Here is a 15830-nt window from a genome sequence, read left to right on the forward strand (position 1 = left end):
TCCCAGTACCTGAATCCCCCTCCCTGCCAGAGAAGCAGGATGATCTGAGAAGGAATAATGTTTCTAAAACAAAAAGTGAGACAGCCAAGGGCTTACACATTCTTAGGTAGCCTTTTCTTCTGCTACCTAAGGGTCATTAAAACTACTAAAAGTACACTGAACAGTTTCTCTTCTGACCTCTTCCTATGAAAATGCCTTCCCCTAGCACCAGATCTAACTCCCCTATTAGCCAATAAACTGCTTACCAACCTGACTCAGCATCCAGCGTGGAAACTACCAGGCAGCCAGACGCAACGTGTGGATCTTGTCCCTGTGTTGTTTCTCGACGTTGTTTGAAACAGACTACCGAGCGCTGGCTGTCCTGGAGCTCCCTATGTAGACCAGGCTAACCTTGAGGTTAAAGGTGTGTGCCACCACACCCAACAGATATGGGGATTTTTAACCATTTCATAGCCTACTGTGTTAATATGCAAGTCGGAGAAGATGCTTCATTAACATCACAGTTTAATTACAAATCTCACATTTGAATTCATTAATCATGGTGAATCATGCAAAAGGAAATAAGGGTAGCCCACAGCCCTGGTCATGAAGGGCTTGGCTCGATGATGAAGGTCTCTAATTCCAGCTATCTGAGAGGCTGAAAGGAGGATCACAGGTGACCCCTGCCTGGGCTACAGAGACCTATTGAGGGAGTGGTTACTGAGACAAGTATTTGGTAACTACAGAAGCTCAGATCCAGGTGACTTCTGAGGAGTCAAGGTCCCAGCTTTATAAACTAGATTAGGCTAACATACTCAAGTCATATACTGTGCACTGCCTGGTAAAAAAAAAGACTATCCAGGAAGAAGATCACATTGCTATTTATCCTGATCATGTGTCCCTTTAGGTCCTGTTAAAGCTATTTCTGGGTTAAGCCTATGAACTTACACCTCACTCTACTGACCTTTCCCTGAGCGCCCCTGGCTAGCACTGAAGAACTTGATCCGAGGAGGCATCAGAAAGTCAAGCCGCTAGGTTTTACTGTATGAAGCACAGATGGTTGGTATGTTCACCAAGCCTCTGCAGGTATGGTGTTGCCAATTAAAAACTCAAACGGAGATATCTGCCTTATGTAGGTATGTGTGAATGTGTATGTGGAAGCCAGGAGTCCACGTCCAGTGTCTTTCTCAATCACTTTCCCTCTTGTTTTCAGACAGCAACACCCACTGGAACTGGAGCTCAGGGACTGACTAGACTAGCTGGCCAGAACCATACTCCCGACCTCCCAGAACCCTCAGAACCAGCAACAGTCCGGGCTCTCTGCTCCGGTCTCCCAGCCCAGGATCCTAAACTACTGGAGTATTACAAAGCTACCTTGCAGCAAGAGAGAGCAGGAGTTTATGGTACACCAGGCAGCCTCACTCACACTTCATTGCTTTTATGCTTTGTTTACCCCTACCACCCCTAGTTTATGTTGCTGTAGTGTATATATCCTTTCAAATTGTCCTAAATCCCTTCTCTCTGCCCAGCTCCAACATTGACTGAACCCAGGGCTTTGACACACACACACACACACACACACACACACACACACGGTAAGCTTACTATCACTGAGCTACATCCCAATTCATTCATGTATGTATACATGTATGTATGTATGTATCTATCTATCTATCTATGGCAGGATCTCATACAGCCCATAGTGGCCTCAAACTTCCTTATGCAGCAGGACCTGCCCTAGAATCCTGACTCTCCTGTCTCATCTTTCCAAGGGCTATGATTGTGGGTATGTGTCACCCCCCCTGGTTTCCTTTTACCCACTTTTTATTTTGAGATGGAGGTCTTACTAAGTGGCCAAGACTGGCCTCAAACTTGCAGTGCTCTTGCCTCAGACTCCCAAGTACCTAAGATTACATAGCAATGTGCCACGCCTGCTTGGGAGAACATGTATTATCTTGGGCCATCGGAAGGCATTATCGAGTTCTCCAAATCCTCGGTCTTCAGGGTTTGCTTCTAAGATATGAACGCCGCCTCTGCTAAGGAGATGAGTCTTTCCCCTCTGCCACCCACTCCATCTTTATCTGGCCCCACAGCACTCCACTTTCTACAAACCATCTTTCTGGCAATATCCAGGTTTTCAAAAACATGAGAAGTGGGCCTGGAGAGGTGGCTCAGTTGGTAAAGAGCCTGCTATACAGTCATGAGGATCTGCGTACATTTGGATCTCCAGCCTCCCCTGGAGAGGCGGCTCCCACCTACAGAGATAGAAGGATGGCGGAGGCTCTCTAGCCAGCTAGTTCAGCCAAACACTGAGCTCCAGTTACAGCGGTGATGCTGTCTTTAAAACCAGGGTGGAAAGAGCCAGGCAGGTGTGATAGAGGCCAAGCCTTTAATCCTAGCCTTTGGAAGCAGACAGATCTCTATGAGTTCCAGGCCAGCCTGGTCTACAATAGTGAGTTCTAGAACAGCCAGAGCTACATAGTGAGACCCTGTCTTGAAAACAAGCAAACCAACAAAGTGGAGAGTGACCGGTAAAAACAGGATGTGGACTGCTGGCATGCACCCGCACACACATAGCATGCATTAACAGCTGGCCAGAGGCAAGTATATGTCTGAACTCTCCTGCTCTGCCGAGTGAGTTCCAGGACAGTCAAGGCTACACAGAGAAATCCAATCTGGGTGATTGTGGGGAGGAGAAAAAGACAAAAAAGAAAAAAAGAAAAAAGGCAAATAAATTATAAAATGTGATGTAAAAATATTGGTACACTTAAGAATCACATGTATTAGAGCAAGCATGTTAATCAAGCAAGACTGGTTTTTAAAACTGTTGCTAAAACGAAAGTTAGGGGGCTTTTGAAACTTAATAATAAAAAAAACTAAAAATTCCTCAATGAAAACTCCTTCTTGCCGCCATTCTATCAAATAAGCACACTAAGCATCCCAAGTTACGCTTTTCTTTTCCTTTGTAGTACTGGGGGCTCAGCCCGTAACCTTACAGAGCTGTCTCCCCTACTGTGTGTAACCTCAGCCCCAAAATAACATCTTTCAATGGATTTCTAAGTACGCTTGGAGAGAATTAAATAAAATGAGCCTAACCAAGATATACTCCCTCCTTATGCCCCCAAACTGAAAGTTAAATTAGAGCCAACGTAGAAAACTCATCAGCGTATAGCTGTCTCTAGAGTCTGTGATCCAAAACTGGGCTCACAGGAGTAGCTGGGCAGAAACCCTAAGTTGGAGGATATGAGATGTTGATATTAATGAAACCTGGATCGAAAGCATTGGACAAAGGTCAGACAGGTTTAAAAGGGGAGGGGAGGAGGGTGACATTAAACGCCTAAAAAATTTCACCTGCAGTCAGAAAGGTACAACAGGATCCAGAGGATCCAAAAGGAGGATCCAACTAGGTCAGATGTCAATGACAAAATCTAGCAGTAACTAAGCAACAGGCTCTGATACCTGTGTACTTTCTTCGGTTGGTTTCTTTTACCTGGTGGTGGGAGTGTTAGGTGGTGGAAGTCAGATGTTAATCGTTAGGGAAAAGGGAAATCAAAAGCCTGAAGAATAGTTTCTGCCTTTGACCAACCCCAGGGCACACGGCAGCAGAATCAGCTGCCTGACACTGGTTGAGGCAGAAGCTTGAATTGGATCATGGACCATAAAATAGGCCTCTGAGGAAGTCCTGATAGCCTAGCCGAGTTATAGACGAGAATGAGAATACTGTTCCAATTCCTGGTGAGGCGAGCAGCCAACTTCTTACTCAGTGCAAGCAGCAAGGGAGGCTTAGGAACAACGCACCCCCTGAGCTTTGCTCAGAACTTCTCGGAGCCAGGAAGTGTGAGCCTCCTACTCATCCTTCCCACATCTGAGCCCCTGCTCCCCTAGGCGGCCCACAGAAGTGGACATGACCTAAATCCATCAGCTATTTTGTTCTGGCCCGTTTGTTTTCCTCACAAACTACAAAGAAAAGGCTCTTGCTCCAAAGAAATCTGCTTTGAAATCCAAATGCAGAGTCCTTTCCACGCTTCGTCCCCCTCACCCTTCCAAAGCAACTGCTTGGCTTTGCAGTGAAAGAACAAGTGGGAAGGAAGTCCCTGTCTGCCCCTGCCCCATCCAGCTGCCTTTGGACTCTGAGTCTCATATCCTCACACACTAGACAGGTCCCACACGCCCTTCCGTCCACAGACAGACCCTGATAGCCCTCAATCACCCCTTCCAGTATCTCTAGGCCACCCCGCCCTACCCTACTTGGTTTTCCACTGATTAAACAAACGGCAGACTAGAGGTTAGGAGTTTTCCAAAAACTGCAACTAGAAACAGAACAAGAATAAAAACTTGTTTTAGATACTCATACACTTATTTGTGTTCTGGGTCTCAAAGTAAAAAAAATGCACTTTCTGGTGTCCTGGCCCAGTAATGTTTGGAACACTGCTCCTATCAGGTCTAGGGCATTGGTCCCACTGTTCAACCCCTCCTTTCTCCCACGTGGTTTAAGCTCTGGGTGCAGCCATCTTCAGGGACTACTTTCAAGAGCACTGGGCTGTTATACCGCCTTACACGCTCCTCCTGTATCCACAGGATTACCTCTTCCCAAATACAACCATGTTATCTGAGCAAAGAAACCTCTTTTCTAGCGCTGCTTTATCTTGGCTTCACCTGGTATGGGATCTGCAGGCCTTTGAAGGAAAACAGGCCTCAGAGCATCAGGGTTCCATTTCTCAGTGAGCCGCCTTTCACGCTTAAGAGAATACACTGACAAAGTGCTTTGGGCTCCTTTATGAAAGTACCTCATTTTCCTGATGGGACGTGTTCCTAACAGATAGTTACATATCCCGTGAATATAGCTGTCCTTACCACCCAAAGTCTGTTTGCCATCCCAAGGACAGATGGGATGTCCACCTCCTATACTGCTCTTTTTTTCCTCCTCACAGGGCAAGGGGAAGTAGGGAGAGAACCAGGAAACCGTCTGCACTTGCTGGGATCCCCACCTTGCTCAAGGACAATGGCGCAGGCCATAACTCGCATAACTCTGCCCTCCAGGCAGCCCCCCTTGTACATATATGGCCACTACTCTAACTAGTTCACTATCTTCCTCAAAAGAAAAACTGTAGGAAAAAAAAAACTTTTCTGCATCTCAGTGTAAACTGTTCAGCTAACCCTTGCTAGAAAAGGTCAACTGAATCTTTAATCTGTAAGACAGCACATTAACTTGGGAGCAGGGTGGAGGGAGATTTGAGGTCTGAAGGGTTTATGAACTTAAACTGCGTGGTGTCCCCTAATAAATGGGGCTTTGAGAGGGCACAGGCATGCCAGGCCTCCTTTAGCACCAAGGGAGGGGAGGGAACAGGTCTGGTGACTATAATACAACTGCCCTTGATGGTGAGGGACAATAAATTCTCAAAGAGTGACAGAGCAACCTCAGACTCTTCTACTTCCTCTTTGCACCCCAGCCCCGTCCTTCCTCCCTTCAGAAACCCAGGCTCCTTTGCTCCATTGGTTATGTTAGTCTCGGAAGGTGGCCATCCCTTCTCCTAGGACACTTCTGCCTTCCCTTTGCAGGAAGAGTCCTTACCCAGCTTAGTGCATCAGGACTTCTCAAAGCTCAGCCCTCAAGGGGCTTCTCTTGATAGTCCAGTGGAATCCCTCCAGCGGGGATTTCAACAAACGACGCAAGAGCAGGCCAATCCATGCACCCTTACCCCGTGAGTCTATTCAGAAAATGCTCAGCAAATGTCCGTCTTTGGTGACTGATGTTTCAAGCCTGTCATCCCTAGTCACCTCCAGGTGAATGGAGGACTTTAGTGACAAGAGCCATAATTCTTTCTTTTCCACCAAGGGGTGAAGGCTTTTACTGGAAGGAGCAGAAGCACAAAGCTAATAATAATGACTAAGCACCCAGAGCACAGGCATCCAGCCCAGAGAGACAAAACTCATGGAAGACGGCACCACAGAGAAACACTGGACAGAGGCAGCGTGGTAAAAGAGGAGTTGCATGGATCCACGGAAAATAAACTCTCTGGATCGTCGCTCAGCCCAGGGAAGCAGACTCCACTACTAGCCTCAAGTTTTCTGACATTGCCAGTATACATTTCTCATTTCATTTCATCCATACTACTTAAGGAAAATAGAAACAAAGAGAAAAGATCTTTACCCTGACGAAACGTGGGAAGTAGGGCTCCTGAATACACTGACTTAGAAACTACTTATAAATATTCCACTTAGGACTACATGTTCAGGTAGAAGCATTTCACCTTAAAACATCCCCCTCCTAGATACGTTTTGATTTTTCAATTATCTGACTAGGTAAACGGTTTTACTAAATAAAAATGACAGAAATGTCTACTATAAACATCAATTTCCACCATCTGCACAAACTCACATTGTCTCCAAACCGGTATCTGAATTAATTTAAAAATCAAAGATTACTTTTTAATATTTTGTAATTTTACATACACATACCCACTGGCCACCAAATGTTTACAAATAAAACAAAAAACAAAACAAAACAAAACAAAAAACAGGTCAGTCTTATGAACTTAACTCAAAACCACTTTCACAGACGCTGCCCTACCATCTTGGAAAGGTGGGAAAATAAATACTGGCATTAGAGACCCTATTTCCTGCCAGGGTAAACTAAGGTACTTAGTTTAATCAACTTGCCAGGGGGTTACAGTGGCTGGAAAGGGAAGCCAATTCTCCCTCCACTAGACTTCAGCACTTGGGTGGCTAAAAAAAAAAAAAAAAAAAAAAAAAAAAAAAAAAAAAAAAAAAAAAAAAAATGGGACCCACTAGAGAGCTGCGGAGGGTAAATAAAAGCTATTTGTTTTAGAAAGAGGATGGAGAGGAGGGGGATACCACTTGATGCTCCGAACCTACTTGAAGGAATGCGTCTCCCGCAGGCCCAAATATTGCACCCACCCGCTTTGGGCTCAGACCTCTCGGATGCCGCTAGCCAAACAGGAAAGCTGGGGGACCGGCGGACCAAGCTGCCCAAGAGAACCGAGTGGACCTGGGGCCGGCCCGGGGGGACGGCGGGCCCGGGACATCATCTGTTCCTAGCTAAGCGTCGCGGGGCCGGCGGCAGGAAGGATGCTGCGCCGCCTCACACCTGCGGGAGCCTCCCGCGCGCTCCCACCCGCCTCAGGCGCCCGAGCTCGGCCGCGCTAGGCCGGTGCGACGCGGCGCCGTGCCCGAGGCTGCGCTGGGCGAGGCCGCCCTCCTCCCGGATCCCGTCCAAACGGCGTCACCTGTGCCCGGTCCCGGGACGCCTCCCGCGGGCGGCGGCTGCGCGGGGCGGGGAGAGCGCAGCGGGGCTCACAGGCGCCTGATCATCCAGCCGGCCCGAGGGCTGCGCCGGCCCGAGCCACGCGCGAGATGCTCGCGGGAAGCCGGGGGAGCCTGAAGGAGCTGTCGCCGAGGCTCGCGCTGCCGCCGCGCCCGCCCGGACTGCGGGCTCGGGTTACCGCAGAGCGGCTCCTTAAAGGGGACGCGGCCGCTCGGACTGGGCTGGCGCTCGCCGCGGCTCCGACCCCAGGCCAGAGTGGGCGGGGCCCGCAGGCCGCGCGTGGGGCCCACCTCCCGGCGCTGGAACTTGGGTCGCGGCAGGGATTCGGAGCCGCGAGCTTCGGCGGGGAACTGCGATGGAACCCTGAGAGCTCACACCTCGGCCCGGGTGCAGTGTGCGGTTCGCGGGCTTTCCCAGCAAGTCACAGACCTCACGAGTGGGGAGAAGTATGTGAGTCCGCCCCCGCGGCGGTCAGCGTCCCGGCTCGCCACGTAACCAAAACCCTTTTCCAATGGTGAATTCTGCTTTATATGCCCAGACGCTATGCAAAAGATCGGCATGGTTTGCTTTATCGAGAAGGGGATGAAAGGGCAACTGATGGGTTTTTTTTTTTTTTTTTTTTTTTTTCTGCCACGTCTGACACGGCCAAAGTCGAGCTCCGCCCTGTTCTGGTTTGAGGCTGCAGGTGCTAGCCAAACCGGGTAGGAGGCACATGTGTGGAAGAGGCGTGATGTCTCAGAGCAGCCTCTTCCCAAACCCCTAGAGAACACTCTTGAAGGACCGCAAGCAGTCAGAGTGTAGCTCCTGCCTAGCATGTCCAAGGCCCTGGATTCGATTTCCACGTAATAAGAACGGGTACACTAGCAATCCATCTGCATCGTGGGCCCCTCTGTAGTCAGGATGTTTAAATAGGACTGGACTGTTTGGGGGATTTTACGCGTGTATGTGTATATGTATATGTATATGTATATGTATATGTATATGTATATGTGTATGTGTATGTATATGTATATGTATATGTATATGTATATGTATATGTATGTATCCCAAATTGCCAAGTCAATAAACTGTGCTTTCTCACCTGCTGTATCAACAAGATAGAATTACCTGGGATAAAACTAAATAAGCAGAGGTACACACAAGCTATATAATTTACAAAAAGAAAGCAGTCACACGTCCTATTTTTGGAAAGAGGTAAATTCTACATAAACGGAGTCACTTGGAAAGTCCACCATTAATGACATAGGGCAGTTTGTGAGAATTGCCTATCAATAAAGCTTACATATTTGACCTAATATTGTATGCACACAGGGACCATCTGCTGCTGATTTAGGCCAGAAAATGCACACATAATTTCACACCACATCTGTATTTATATTCAACATGGAAAGCAATAGAACTGAAATCCTATTTATTTGAACCTGAAGTTCTTTTATAGCAAGGGGAGCTGTCTTCAGCTAACTGAGCTAGCCAAGCTCACTGAAGCTCACTTCTTCATTTATAGAAATGGAACAATTCAATTATTTCTGAAAGCCCCCCAGTCTGGGAAGAACCACAGAGAAAACCTCTACCAGCTACATGGTCAGAAAAGTAGCCAGGAAGACCGAGCAGGTTGTCCCCCTTGTTCTGCCTAAGAGTATCAGCATTCCAGGGCAGCAGTGCCATGGCCACACCTGTTTCCTCACAGATATTTCACAACCCGCATAGCCCCTGGTTGTTTTTGCTTTGCTCCATAGCTGCTTCGTGTACTCATAGCGCTCATCTCATAACTGTGTGGGCATGTGATGGTTATAGGCAGATATCTATAGGGTCAGTTCAGATAGGACAGATTTCACAGCGCTATCTCAGGACTGTCATCTACAGGCACTTGTCCTATCTGATCATCATTGGTCAGTTGCTCTGTTCTCTTCTGATAAATTCACCATCGTTACCCTGAACATCTATAATCCTCTAGCTCCAACAATAATTAACCAAACAAGCCACGTAAACCTATGGAAATACACTATAGACATATGGATGCCCCACTAGTCTTCATAGGCTTCTATAAACACATTGCCAAGCTTCAAGAGCATATCGAGATGACATAGTGACTACATCATGGACAAAGACGGAGATCTGAAATACTAGTCGAATCTCAAAACTTACTTTCCTCTCCCCACCCCCACATTTGAAACGATCTCTGCTAGCCCAGGCTGATGTCTAACTCGTATAAGATCCACCTTAATACATGCTCAGATCGAATGTTAAATATAAAAAAAAAGTGATTTTAGGAGAGAATACACCTATTGTAATTTTCTGAAATTTTTATGCAATTTAATTTCTTTAGACGTGTCATTTCAATTATTCACTTTTGGATCCTAGTTACTCTTAACAAAAATTTACTACCTCAAAATTCTGCTTATTGTGTGAAGTCCCGCATTTTTAATGCGTTACATCAAAGCTAAATTGCCTTTTTATGCTTTTTGATCATAGAAACAGCTCGAGAGAAATAAAAATATTTATTCATCTACTCTTAAAGACTGGAGAGATGGCTCAGCAATTAAGAGTACTGGCTGCTCTTCCAGAGGCCCTGGGCACCCACATGGTGGCTCACGACCATCTATATGGGGTCTGATGTTCACTTCTGATATGTAGCTGTACAGGCAGCCGAGTACTTCCATACATAAAATATATAAACAAATAAAAATTAAAAATAAAATAAAAATTCCCTTAAATGATGCAAATTTCCCTGGTGAACTAGTTTTTTTTTAAAAAAAATCTAAATAGAGCTTTGTAAAATTAAGACTGAAAACTACTTTGTTTTTTAAATAACAATGGAGCTCAAGAAAAATCCGCTCAGTTCTCTTCTTCCTGTTCCAGAGATGGAGCCTAAATGACACCACACATTCTGATCAGAAAGTTTGGGCTAGAGCTGGAAACCTGCCTCAGAGGCAAAGCCCTTGCCTGGCATGTAGAAGGCCCTGGGCTCATCTACAGCACAGGAGTGGAAGGGAGGGGAGGAAGAAGAAAGGCCAGAGGGGCAGGGTTTGGGGGCGTGGCTCATTTAGTAACAAAAATTGAATAACTGCTCTAGGAGTTTTAGTATATCAAGAACTTTTTCCCAAATGTTATGAGTATTTATTTAAAATTAATTTCAACTGTGTTTTAGGAAGAAAATATTTGAAGATATTAAGAAATGTTATCCCTGTGGGGGTAAAATTCTGAGTAAGTTTTGAGTTCTTTGTGCTTACATTATGTTTTTTTCCCTGAATATATGTGTATTGACTTTGTCTACATTTTATTTTTGATGAAGTTCATTTAAAATTTATATGAAATTTTATATATGAAATTTTAAAATGGTTCTTAAAGCTTCAAGTAAAAGCTCTGGCCTAGGCTGGAGAGGTGGCTCAGTGGTTAAGAGCCCTGACTGCTCTTCCAGAGGTCCTGAGTTCAAATCCTAGCAGCCACAGGGTGGCTCACAACCCTCTGTAATGGGATCTGATGCCCTCTTCTGGTGTGTCTGAAGATAGCGACAATGTACCCACATCCATGAAATAAATAAGTCATTTCTTTAAAAAAAATGGCCTACCTACTTCTCACCTGGCCTCAGCCACATTCCTCAAACTCTGCTACGGATTCCGAATTTTCTAATATTATTCTATGTTTCTCTAGAGATTAACTGACATCTTGTCACAGTATTTGAGGATCTAATTCTTTCCCCCAACACCACTGCCACCACATCCCTGAACACCTGCCCCGCCCTTGCTCCCAAATTAGCCTCATCAGAATCAATAAACAGTAATTAGGGTTCACCTCATCCTGACCAGGTGAACAGAACTCATTGCCAAGGCAAGATACCGTGCATGATAACATTTTTCTTGAGTGCCCTGGGGTGGGGGGATGTTTAATAGCGGGCATGGCCTTTTTGGGTTTTTAGAACATATATCTAACCTAAATGCTATCCGATTAGTTTTTTTTTTTTCAACATATCCATCCAATCCCATCAGTAACGTCCTCCAACACCCACACATGTCGCTCTGACTCCACTCTCGTTTTGCTGAAGCACCAACTCAGCAACCTTCCTCAGAGGACTGCACAGAAAGCAGAGTCCGGAAAAATGTCTATTTCCTGTTCCCACAGCTGATGCCTCCGCGGTTCCTACAGTTCCTCTCTGACTCCTTTTTCTCCCTAGACATTCCCATTATACTTGAAAGCCTGAAGCATCCCAACAATGTATCTTAGAATGGGTCCTTTTTTCATTGGTTATATTGAACATTAAGGGATTTTATCTTATCTACGCTTTTTAATTTATCCCCCATTTTGGTGAATTCTTGGTAGCAGCATATTAGCGTGTCTTTTATTCTCTAAATGCATTGTCCTTTCATCCTTTCCTGATACAGCACTCACTTGAAAAGCTGGGTTTGCTGGCCCACCTGCAGCCTCGGGGCTGGGAGGCGAGAGGATCCCAGGGGTTCACTGGCCATCTATTTTAGCCAAAAAGGCAAGCTCCTGCTTCTGTAAGAGCCACCATCTCAAAGGGAGGCAAGGCAGAGAGCAGTAAAAGGCAAGCAAGGGCAACCTGACCTCTGACTCCGTATGCGTGTACACAGGTGAACACACCTACGCAGAGGTAACGAGCACATTCGTACATTCACAAGCAAAGTGTTCTACTTGACCCACCTTCAGCTCCTATGGCTCAGCTCTTGCCACAATCCCAGAGCCCTTGGGCTTTTCATGTCAAAGTCTGGGTGGCTCCTAGACACCAAGAACATCTGTGCTTTTCTACTTTGACACTTAACTCTATTTTGCAATTAACCTTTAAGCTCAGTTCACCCAGTGTTGACTTTATCTCATCATTACCTTAGCCTGTCTTTGCCACCTCCCCACGCTCCCGGAATGGATCTGATATCAACTCCACCATACACTAGCCAGTGACAATTCTCTTGGGCTCCAGATCTACATGCCTCGTATGCTGCTGTTTCCCCGGATCCAATGTAGTAAAACATAGAATGCTTTGTCTCAAATGGGACCTTATAAAACTGCAAAGCTTCTGTAAGGCAAAGGACACTGTCATTAGGTCAAAATGGCAACCAACATATTGAGAAAAGATCTTTACCTATCCTACATCTGATAGAGGAGCTAATATCCAAAATACACAAAGAACTCAAGAAGTTAGACTCCAGAGAGCCAAATAACCCTATTTAAAAAAATGGGGTACAGAGCTAAACAAAGAATTCTCAGCTGAGGAATATCAAATGGCTGAGAAGCACCTAAAGAAATGTTCAACATCCTTGGTCATCAAGGAAATGCAAATCAAAACAACCCTGAGATTCTACTTCACACCTGTCAGAATGGCTGAGATCAAAAACTCAGATGACAACAGATGCTGTCAAGGATGTGGAGAAAGAGGGACACAGGGATTGCAAACTGGTACAACCACTCTGGAAATCAATCAGAAAATTGGACATTGCACTACCTGAGGATCCAGCTATACCTCTTCTGGTCATATACCCAAAAGATGCTCCAACATACAACAAAGACACATGCTCCACTATGTTCATAGCAGCCTTATTTATAATAACCAGAAGCTGGAAAGAACCCAGATGCCCTTCAACAGAGGAATGGATACAGAAAATGTGGTACATCTACACAATGGAGTACTACTCAGCTATCAAAAACAATGACTTTATGAAATTCATAGGCAAATAGATGGAACTGGAAAATATCATCCTGAGTGAGGTAACCCAATCACAGAAAAACACACATGGTATGCACTCACTGATAAGTGGATATTGGCCTAAAAGCTCGAATTACCCAAGATACAATTCACAGACCACATGAAGCTCAAGAAGGATGACCAAAGGGGGAACAAAAATATTCATAGGAGGGGATATTGGAGCAAAGGTTGAAGGAACGGCCATTCAGAGCCTGCCCCACATGGGTACATAGCATGTATATATATATATATATATATATATATATATATATATACAAAACTAGATAAGATTGATGAAGCTAAGTAGTGCATGCTGACAGGAGCCTGATCAGGAGCCTGATATAGATGTCTCCCTAGAAGCACAGCCAGAGCATGTCAAATACAGATGCGAATGCTAGCAGCAAACCATTGAACTGAGAACAGGATCCCTGTTGGAGGAATTAGGGAAAGATTGAAGGAGCTGAAGGGGTTGCAACCCCATAAGAACAACAATGCCAACCAACCAGAGCTCCCAGGGACTAAATCAATACCCAAAGACTATACCCATGGCTCCAGCTGCATATGTAGCAGAGGATGTCCTTGTTGGGCACCAAAGGAAGGAGAAGCCCTTGGTCCTGCCAAGGCTGGACCCCCAGTGTAGAGGAATGTTGGGGGGCAGGAGGAGGGGCTGGTTGGGGAGTGGAACACCCTTATAGAGGAGCGGGGAATGGGATGGGGGGCTTATGTCCAGGAAACTGGGAAAAGGAATAACATTGAAAATGTAAATTTAAAAAATGCAATAAAAATTAGAAAAAAGAAAAGAAGAAGAATGCCTTGTCTCTCTTCACCCGTCTACCACATGCTAACTTCCAGGATCAGATAAGATGGGGTGCATTTGGGTGGCATGGTGGCAAACCAAGTTCCTCGTTCTCTATCATTCCCTTCTAAGGAGTCGCCATGCCCTAGTCCATCCACTTAGGAAACTTCAACTGTTGGGGGCCAGTGAGAAAGAGACAGCTGCGTGAGGAAACGTACTTGCTGCCAGGTCTGACAACCTAAGTTCAATCCCTGGGACCCACAATGTAAACGGAGAGAGCTGACTCCTGCAAAACGTATTTAACCAGCATGTGTGCTGGCCTCAAATTTATTGTATAGTTGAGGTGACCTTGAACTTCTGATCTACGCCCCTCTACCTACCAAGTCCTACGATTATTGCCATGTGCCATGCTGGGGACTGAACTCAGAGCCACCTTGCCTATCAAATCACTGTGGGCATAAAATGCTCAGACCTCTACCTCTAGGAGCTCCTGCAAGATGTCCTCTGGCTTTAACTGGTACTGCCAGTTTTTACACTTTTTACTAGCCACTGACTTGAAGCAGTCTACGTCATTACCCTCAGCCTCAGTTACTTCATGTGAAGAGTAAAGAGAATAATCTTGAATAACTTGTAAAATAGATTTCATGTACACAAGACCTAACTGAGCTACCGTTGGAATTAAAATGAATCAGTGAGCACCAACGGTTTTGGAAAGAGAGCCGGGCCTGGTAGTATGGTCTCCCGGGTGTTTGGGAGACTGAAGCAGAAGCAGCACAATTTCTAGGCTGTACTGTAGAAGGAGTTCAAGACTACTTTCCTGGGTAACCTTGTGAGATCCAGTCTCAACATAAAAGGTCAAAAGAGTTGGGGAGGACCCTCAGGAGAGGAGCACTTGGCTACCATGTATGACGCTGTAACTGTGAAAGAGGAAGTATAAAGCAGACCATTGCCAAATGAAACCAATGCCATCACTTGTTATAAGTCCTGTGAGACTAATTTGTGTCCATTCATGAATATATCTATCCAGCCAATCAGCCATCTTATTAAATACCAATTTATACGAGGCTGGGGTAAATAAACAATAGTCCCTGTACACACAGAGTTCCAGGCTAGCAGAAGAGATGAGAACTTAAGGGAAATGGACAACCATGGATTATAGAGTGTATAATGTATAGAAACCATGTATAGAATGTTTACAGAAAAGGAGGCTGGCGATCTGGCTCTGTGACTCGGGTGCTGGCTGTGCAAGCATGGAGTTTGGATCTCCTGAGCCAGCGTGAATGCAAATGTGGGCATGGAAGACTGCCCTGAAGAAACATGGCAAGTCGGCTACTTAGAACTAGTTATATCAACCAGCTGAGTGCAGTTCAGACACTTGGCCTCGAAGGATAAGGTGTGGAATGATGAGGAAGACTCGGTTAGCAACTTCAGGACAAACCCATGTCCCTCAAGCATCCACCCCTACACACGCAAGTACATGCAGGCACATGCAAAGAGGAAGAAAAGAAATCACAGAATGGTTTGTGTGGAACCTAGAAGGATGACCAGAGCATCACTAAGGAAAGTACAGTGTACTCAGAGTTATTGAGCTAGAATAATACATGCGGGTCTTAATTGCACAGAAGCTGGATAATGACTGTTTATTCTGAGTACTTACAATGCGTCAGGCATCGGTAAGACATCCTATGACCCTATTTTATAAATGAAAAAAAAAAAGCTAAAAAAAAAAATCATGTGGGCAGGAAAGCCCCAATCTTTCCATGTAACCATTCCTGAGGAAACAGATAACCATTTCCCAACAGGAGAATCAAAACACGGAAAGGTTAGATCTCAGAGGAGAGAATGGTCGGAACTTCGATTTTTTTTAGCCCGAAGGCCAGAGAGATGTGAAAGAGGAGGAATGTGCCAATCCACAGAAGCATGGAGAGACTCGGCATGTCCCCCAAAGCCCCCAGAACTAGGAATATCCAACAGACACTTAGAGAATCAGCAGCAGAAGCCAAGGCCACTAAAGCCCTGGAAGATTATGAAAAATAAATTATGGCTCACTAAATTATGTAGACTCTGCTCGTGAG

General features: G+C 45.5%; 1 protein-coding gene across 10 annotated transcripts in view; it reads right to left on the reverse strand.

The window, feature by feature from the left end:
- Tlcd4 (TLC domain containing 4) overlaps positions 1-15830 on the reverse strand; it is a 75272-nt gene that overhangs the window by 48654 nt on the left and 10788 nt on the right. For 2 of the 10 annotated variants that reach the window (XM_063282296.1, XM_006233246.5), the window contains exon 1: positions 7694-10520. The exons of 4 other annotated variants lie outside the window; for them this stretch is intronic. The gene's annotated coding sequence lies outside the window, so the exon portion shown is untranslated. Of the gene's footprint in view, positions 1-6897; positions 7188-7226; positions 10521-15830 lie in introns of those variants that run through there. 4 more of the 10 variants (XM_006233244.5, XM_006233253.5, XM_063282294.1 and 1 more) reach the window with 4 other exon arrangements.

The sequence above is a fragment of the Rattus norvegicus genome, chromosome 2 (genome assembly GCF_036323735.1).
Source record: "Rattus norvegicus strain BN/NHsdMcwi chromosome 2, GRCr8, whole genome shotgun sequence".
In the NCBI taxonomy this organism is placed as follows: domain Eukaryota; kingdom Metazoa; phylum Chordata; class Mammalia; order Rodentia; family Muridae; genus Rattus; species Rattus norvegicus.